Raw genomic sequence first — 7,307 nt, 5'->3', positions numbered from 1 at the left:
AAAAGAGATTCTTATTAAGGTAGAAATCCATGTTTAAATTTTATGTACCTGTGGACCCTTGAAAGTGTATGTGTTCTGTCTTTATGCTCTTACTGTAATGATGCTGGTTAAAATATTCTGATAATTTAATCGCTTATTAAATTGTTCTGTTTGATACCAAAGCTGCTGAGGTTTGTTCTCATATACTCTTCATGGTTACTATGCATGCTTCCACATTATTCTTTAGAACACTAGATCTTTTCTCAGCACCTTGGTCCACCAGCACCTGCCTCCTGTAGGATCTTACCCAACAGCAAATTCCACATCCTACCCCAACTCAGACCTGAAGAACTAGAAGCTGTGGGTGGGCCCAGAGATGGCTTTACAGAGGCCTCAAGGTCATCCTGATCCCCTTCCAATCAGAGCATCATGGATCTAGTCCAGCACTGTTTGAACACAGGATCTCACATAGACCAGACTGGCTTCATGCTTGATTTGTAGTCAAAGATGACTTTGAACTCCCAATCCTCCAATTCCACCTTCCTAGGGCCGGGATCACAGGTGTGCACCACCACGTGCCCCCCCCCCACACACACACACAAGCTTTCTGCACTCAAGAAAAGCACTCTACAGACTGAACTACATCCCCAGCCCAGAATGAAGTGAGACTACATTTAATGACAGCTGTAATGCTAGGCTTCATTCTGAATTTTCTGTTTCCCTAATATATTTTGGCATTTTATTTGTGTTTGTGAGATCTGACAAAGTATATTAAGCATATTAGCACACGACTGAATTCTATTTTATGATCTATTTGGAGAGAATACTAACTTAATTACATAGATAAAGACTGCCCACATGTCTTTTAATACACTTTATGCTCGGTCACTGTCACACTATCTTATTCTTTCTGAGTTTTATTTTTTTGATATTTTCTTTCCATTCTAATTTTCCCAGTGGGCTGCTCTATGCTCCTGCAAAAATTTGGACTTCTAGGAGCAAATGGCATCCAAAACTTTCAAAATCTGTACTTCTTTATCAACTATAAAGACTGTAATTTTTTCTCTAATCTATTGGAGAAAAAAAAATGTAGATATTAGAAGTTGCATTTTCCCCGCCCTCTAGTCTTTTCTCAATGCTGGCCTTTATTTAGAATTCAGACAGTATTTCTCCTTTTAGATAAGTACCGTTTCTTTGCATATAGTCTTTGCCTTCATGGCAACTGTACCTATTGCTAGATTGTGTTTGGCAAACTCAGAGTTCACTGCAGGAAATTTCGCATTTCTTAGCTCTGTCTTGCTAAGCTGTAGCATGTACATGTTGCATTTCATATGCACGTATGAATGTACACATGCAAGTGTATGTGGTACGTGCAGAGTGATAAGCACATGTGTGTGCAGGTTCACACTCTTAAGGAGGATATCAGGCTTCCTATTCTAGCACTGTCTATCTTATCCTCTTGGGACAGGGTCTCCTGGTGATCCTAGAGCCTGCAGTCCTTTTGCTAGGCTGTCTGGCCAGCAGATGCCAGCAACACCCTGGTCTCCAACACCTATCCATGTATTTTTTTCTCTGCTACTATTTTCTTTTCACTTCTATGCCTCTTTTTATTTTCCTGCCCTCTTTCCTCCCCTTAACAGTCTGGACCTTTTAATGGAAGAAAGCATCCACATGTATCTTATTAGGAACTGATACTTTTAATGTCTCCTCCTCTTTTAAGATCTATTTCAGAGGAAGGTGAATATGCTTAGCTACAGTACATCACCACGCCTCCTGGGCTGCAGAATTCCTCTAGAAACATTGCACTGATTTTCCTAGCATCTCAGCTTTAGGAGCTATCTTTATTTGTCCAGTACTGAAGCCAGGCCAAGAAAGAACCAGTCTGGGAATAGTCAGAGACTGGGTGAGAAGGTAGTGGAAGAAAGAATCTTCTCAAATCCTTTACTTCCCATCTTCAGATTCAAGAGAGGAAAGGGGGGGACATCAGGCTGAAAATGCGAAAAATAAGTAACCTAGAGGCTCAAAGGGGCTAAGGAATCAAATAGGCAAAAGCTTCCTGCTGTGCCCTCCTCGGATGTATGCCGAGTCCCACAGCGTTTTGGAGCCAGAAGGAAATGAATATAAGGCCCAAGGACTGAAGTCAGGATGCCTGCTGCAGCTCAGGATGAAGAAGTCAGGGCTCCTGCTGCAGCACAGGAGGAAGTCAGGGCTCCAGCTGCGCACAGGAACCACTTGAATCCAGGCTCCTGAGGACCACACTCAAACCATCACTTGTAGGCACACCAACCATCAAACTTCCTTCACATCATTCCTGGCCCAGGGCACCTACAGCCGAAGCAGCAGCCTTCATTCAAGAAGCAACCTTTAGGTCTCCTTGCTCACTGACCACCTCTTCTTATAATATTCTCTTCCATTTCATGACCACAACCTCTCCAGGAATTCACATCTTGGACATTCTTTTTCCAAGGTACCCCCCTTTCCCCTCAACTACCACTGCTTTCCCTAGGGCAAATCAGTTGGCTCCTTCTTATTCATGTGGCCCAGCCTCTTCATGATGCTCGTAGCCACCGGATAGCCGTTCCGTTTCTTAAGAAAGATCTACAGATTCCCAGGGAACTTATCTGCTCACTCACGAGCCGCCAGCCTGAGGTGAGGGGACTGTGAGATTCTGCCTGTAGGGGTGCTGTTCACCAGCCAGCATCTCTGAAGAGCCTAAGGATGGGGAGCAGGTAGAGGCACCATCCTTGATGCCCACTGATGCCACTGACCACCTGCCCGTGGGAAGAAGACTATTCTAGATTGCCATACAGACACTGTCACCCCTAATATTCCAATTTCCTGATTTCTTTAAAGAAAAAATACTCTTCTCCCTTCAGTTTTGGCTAGAAAGGACCCCTGTTATCTAGGGGAAATGCCTGTGAGGGCAGAGAGGGGTTTGGAAACAAAGACAAGGCAGCCGTGGATCAAACAGTTTGCTCAGCATCTCCAGGTACCAGGCTCATTTTCATGGTACCCTAGACTCTGAGAGATGGGAGTTCTCACACACCACAGTTCCAGTAAAAAGTGCAGAGCAGCCTAAAATACTAAGATTTCTCTTTTTAAGCACTTTCTTCAATTGTCTTTTTTTTTAAAAAATCACCTTTTCTTCACTCCAGAATTTTAAATGTTATGTTTATACAGTCCATAGTCTATGTAGGACACAGAAAAAGTCATATTTCACATACTATATAGTACAGATGTAAGTTATAATTTTTGTTTGTATACACTTATTTATAATCTATATTTTATACAAACTATTTTAAATCATTATTTTGGAAAGGTCCTAAGTATTTGGTGCAATTGTCGAAGCCTATTTTTGAAGGGAGTGAAGAAGAAAGTTAACAGAACCATGATCTAAAAGTCTTTCCCGTGAAGACCTGGAGTTCAGCAGAGGAGGCTCAAGGACAAACGAGCAGGAAGAGGGAGATGTCCCAGTGTCCTTACCCGGCTTCAGAAGGAGCACTGACCCTTTGATCTGTGTGGACTTATGCGCACGATTCTGGCTGCCGAGAGGCACCCCCGTCTAAAGCAACATTTGAGGGGCACGGCGTCGGAAGTGAATGTTTACAGTATTCGGGGATGCCGTGATTTACAAATGGGCTTTGTTGCTTATTTAATAATCACTAGCCAGCTGAAGCTCTTAACCAGCAGCATTTGTTTTATTTCACTAATTCTCTTGGCCCATTTGGCTTCCTTAACCAGAACACGGGTTTCTCCTGCCACCTGGTGGCCATATGTGCCTATTGCAGGGGCAATTTCCAAATTTAGTTGATTATCTGCTGAGTTTGAAAAAGCAACCCAGGGACAATGATGATTTGTAAGGGGCTTTTTTTTTTTTTTTTTACAGCCCTCGCATCATACAAAGCACACATATATGCCCCCTGAGTCCTGTGTGCTCCTCGAGGAAGCTTCTTCGGGTAGTATGCTCTCTTACTGTCAACTTGGCACAGCCTAGGCTCCTCACCTAGGAAGAGCAGACCTCAGACTAACCAGTGGGCACGTCTGTAGGGCATTGTCTGCTGATTGACTGCTGACGGATGTAAGAGGCCAAGCCCACTGTGAGTGGTTCTATCTCTGGGAGGGTGCGCCTGGGCTGTGTAAGGAAATTAGCTGTGCGTGATGGATAGACCACGGAGTGAGGCAGCAAACAGTGTTACGTCAGCTTATCGTGGTGGGAAGCAGATCTGCCCACAGCATGGTGTAGCGTCCTTGTGGCGGATGTGGGCTCAAAGAGAAGCCAGGAACCAGGCTCAGGCTATAACTTTCACAGGCCTGCTTCCGGTGCCACACATCTGTCACCCCTAAAGGCTCGACAGTCTTCTGGAATGGCAGCACCAGCTGAAGTCTGTCTTGAAACCCAGGAGCCCGGTTGGAACCATCACAACACACAAAGACACACGTGTGTTTTTACCAGAAAGCTCCAATTGCTGGCAGCAAAACCTCGTCATCAGCAAACTGAAAATCTTGAGGCTGGAGAGATGGCTCAGCAGTTAGAACGATGGCTGCTCTTCCAGAGGAACCGGGGTTGGTTCCTGGCACCCACACCACCAGTAATGCCAACTCTACACAGCCACCAACATACATATGGTCCAAGTGTGCGCATGCACACATGCACAATAGCACACACTCACATATACACAAAGGGGGAGGGGGACAAAAAAGTATTTTTAAAAGAAAATTTGAGAAGTAAAAATACCTATAGTTAGAAAGAATTGCTAGTAGGTCTACTCTGCCCGATTTAGATCAACCTAAAATTCAGTGTCCAACTTCTTACAGAAAGCAGAAAAAAATAATGAAAATAAGTATGAACTACCCCCTTGCTCCACAAGGAGTTTCTCACCTGCTTTTCCAATCCATCCTAGACACTTCTGTGACTGCTGTGTCAATCACAAAAGGAGGTAATATAGGAAGGAAGGGGGATGCTGGGATTTAGAAGGAGGTGCAAGAGCTAAGGGTAAGAAGGAAGGACTTCTCGCAGGAACGGAAGAGAAGACCGGGGACACAGACTGGTTTACGGTTTCGTGGGAACAAGACTATGGTGTAACTGTTTCATGTGGAGATGAACGGAAAGACCGCTGAGTCTCATACGGGACATCGGGGAGAGAGGGGTCAGCCACCAGAGCAAGAACTTAAGAGTATGGAGCAAGTCCAGACTCTTGGCAAGGAGAGAGAAACAGGGGCATGGGTCAAAACACAGCACCAGCTCGAAGCCAAGACAGTCTGCGCTGTCCACGACAGAAATCAGGTTGCAAGGCTTTAAGACAAGATGTCGTAGAGGAAGAGTCCTGTTCTCCTGAATGAAAGAAAGAGAAACGGAAGGGAATCCTTCAGCCCTAGACCCTGCCCCTGGTTGGTGGTCATGTGGAACAGTCCTATCAAAACAGGTACAAAAGTACCCTGTTTGTACTTCTCAGCAGATTCTGAGAGGAAAGCGCTGGTGTCTAAATTACTGGGGCCACTTAGAATTTGGGGTAACTGGCCTAATAGTCATTAAATATTTGCCTTTCATTTCAGATTGTAGTTTCCCCAAGAACTAAATAAACATTTCTTTGGCCATTTATGAAATGATCATTAAATTAACTACTTTGGCCAGTAAATGTGTCAGGCAATTGGGACACTTTTCACAGTATCCATGGGCATCCTCTCGTCTTTCACCTAGGTTTATGCAATGGTGGCTTCTCGCCTTACCTTGTCCTCCTCTTCCATCCCTTCCCCTTCCAACACTTCTGTCATATTTCCATCTTCTGCCCAGAGCGCTCCAGAGGAAGAGCAAAGGTCCCCACGTGAGTTAGAGTCCTCTATAGTCAGAACTTTCCCCTCCCCTTGAGCACACATCCATGCCTACACCTACAATCTCCACTCTCTCCATTTCAGCCACGCCAGCCACACTGACCACTTCACAAACACACCCCGGCTGTAAGTGGGTTTCAAGGCTTTGCCTCGGAGCTCTGTGTAGCTTAGCCCCTCGGACCCTTGGTTCTTGCTCTGTGTCATTTTCTCCTGAAGCTCTTCCCTGGTCACTGTTTCTGAAATCCACACTGCCCCCCCCTACCACCACACCCACACCTGGAAAACCTTATGACCTGTCCGGCTTTATTTTTTAACAGTCCTTACAACTTCACAATATATGACAAAATTTACTATTTTACTTAATTTCTTTTTCTTCTCATGTACCCCCAAGGGAGGCATTTGAGTCTGTTCTGCTCACCACTGTACCGCTGGCGTTCGGCCCACACTATTTGTTGAAATCCCCGACTCCCAAGTAGTTCAATTCCACATGGTGTCTCAATCAAATAAACTAGCCTAGCGGCCAAAAATAATCTGAACTTTTTACTTTGCTCTTAGAAAAATACTAAACAGAGAGAGAGATCACAGACATAATTCAAATAATGATTCTTAAATTCTGCTCAGCTCCCTATTCTTCTAAAAGTCCAGTAACTCTCACTTAAAACTGTCTCTCCCAGCTGGAACTCCCCCAGGCTCAGCAGATTCTCTCACGTCCCTCCCAGGGGCTTGTCCTTTCCCGCCTGCCTTTCAGTATCTTCCACCAGGGAGCCTCAATAGAGTGCCTGGGAGGCACCCCATGGAGGGAGATGGCGGTGTCCCCTAAGATTCTGCAGGGTGCAGGGAGAAAGGGGGTTGTTCATCTGCTACCACGTGACTATAGAGAGGGCTGACACCTGCTCCAAGGAGCCTTTCTGGGTAAAACATGCTAACCGTTGACTATTGCGAACTCACTCGTGACCAGGTGCATCGAGATCGGAAGCTTCCCTTTCTCCCAAACTCTAGTTTTGAGAACCTTGGTTTGTCTGGGGAATTTGGCGACAGGGGTTGTCAAGTGTTCTGAGTTACTGAAGAGAAAAACTGAGACTAACTCTGGCATACACAATATACAGGAAGAAATTTTATTAACAGTGTGTGTGTGTGTGTGTGTGATTGTGTGTGTGTGAGTGTGTGTGTGTGTGATTGTGTGTGCGTGAGTGTGTATGTGTGTGTGTGATTGTGTGTGCGTGTGTGTGTGTGTGATTGTGTGTGCGTGTGTGTGTGTGTGTAGGCCAACAATGGTATCTTCTCTACTCATTCTCTACCTTATTTTTTAGACAAGTTCTCTCTCTCTCTCTCTCTCTCTCTCTCTCTCTCTCTCTCTCTCTCCCTCCCTCTCTCTCTTTACATTTGTGTGTCTCTTGAGGTCATAGGCCTACTTATAGATAATTATCCCCATCACCAGAGGCCTTACATCCTCCCTGGGACCATGCGCCAGAGTTTGTATGCCTGTGGTGAGTTTTTGG

Source organism: Microtus ochrogaster, linkage group LG5 (assembly GCF_000317375.1).
Source record: "Microtus ochrogaster isolate Prairie Vole_2 linkage group LG5, MicOch1.0, whole genome shotgun sequence".
Taxonomy (NCBI): Eukaryota; Metazoa; Chordata; class Mammalia; order Rodentia; family Cricetidae; genus Microtus; species Microtus ochrogaster.
This window is presented reverse-complemented; position numbering follows the sequence as displayed.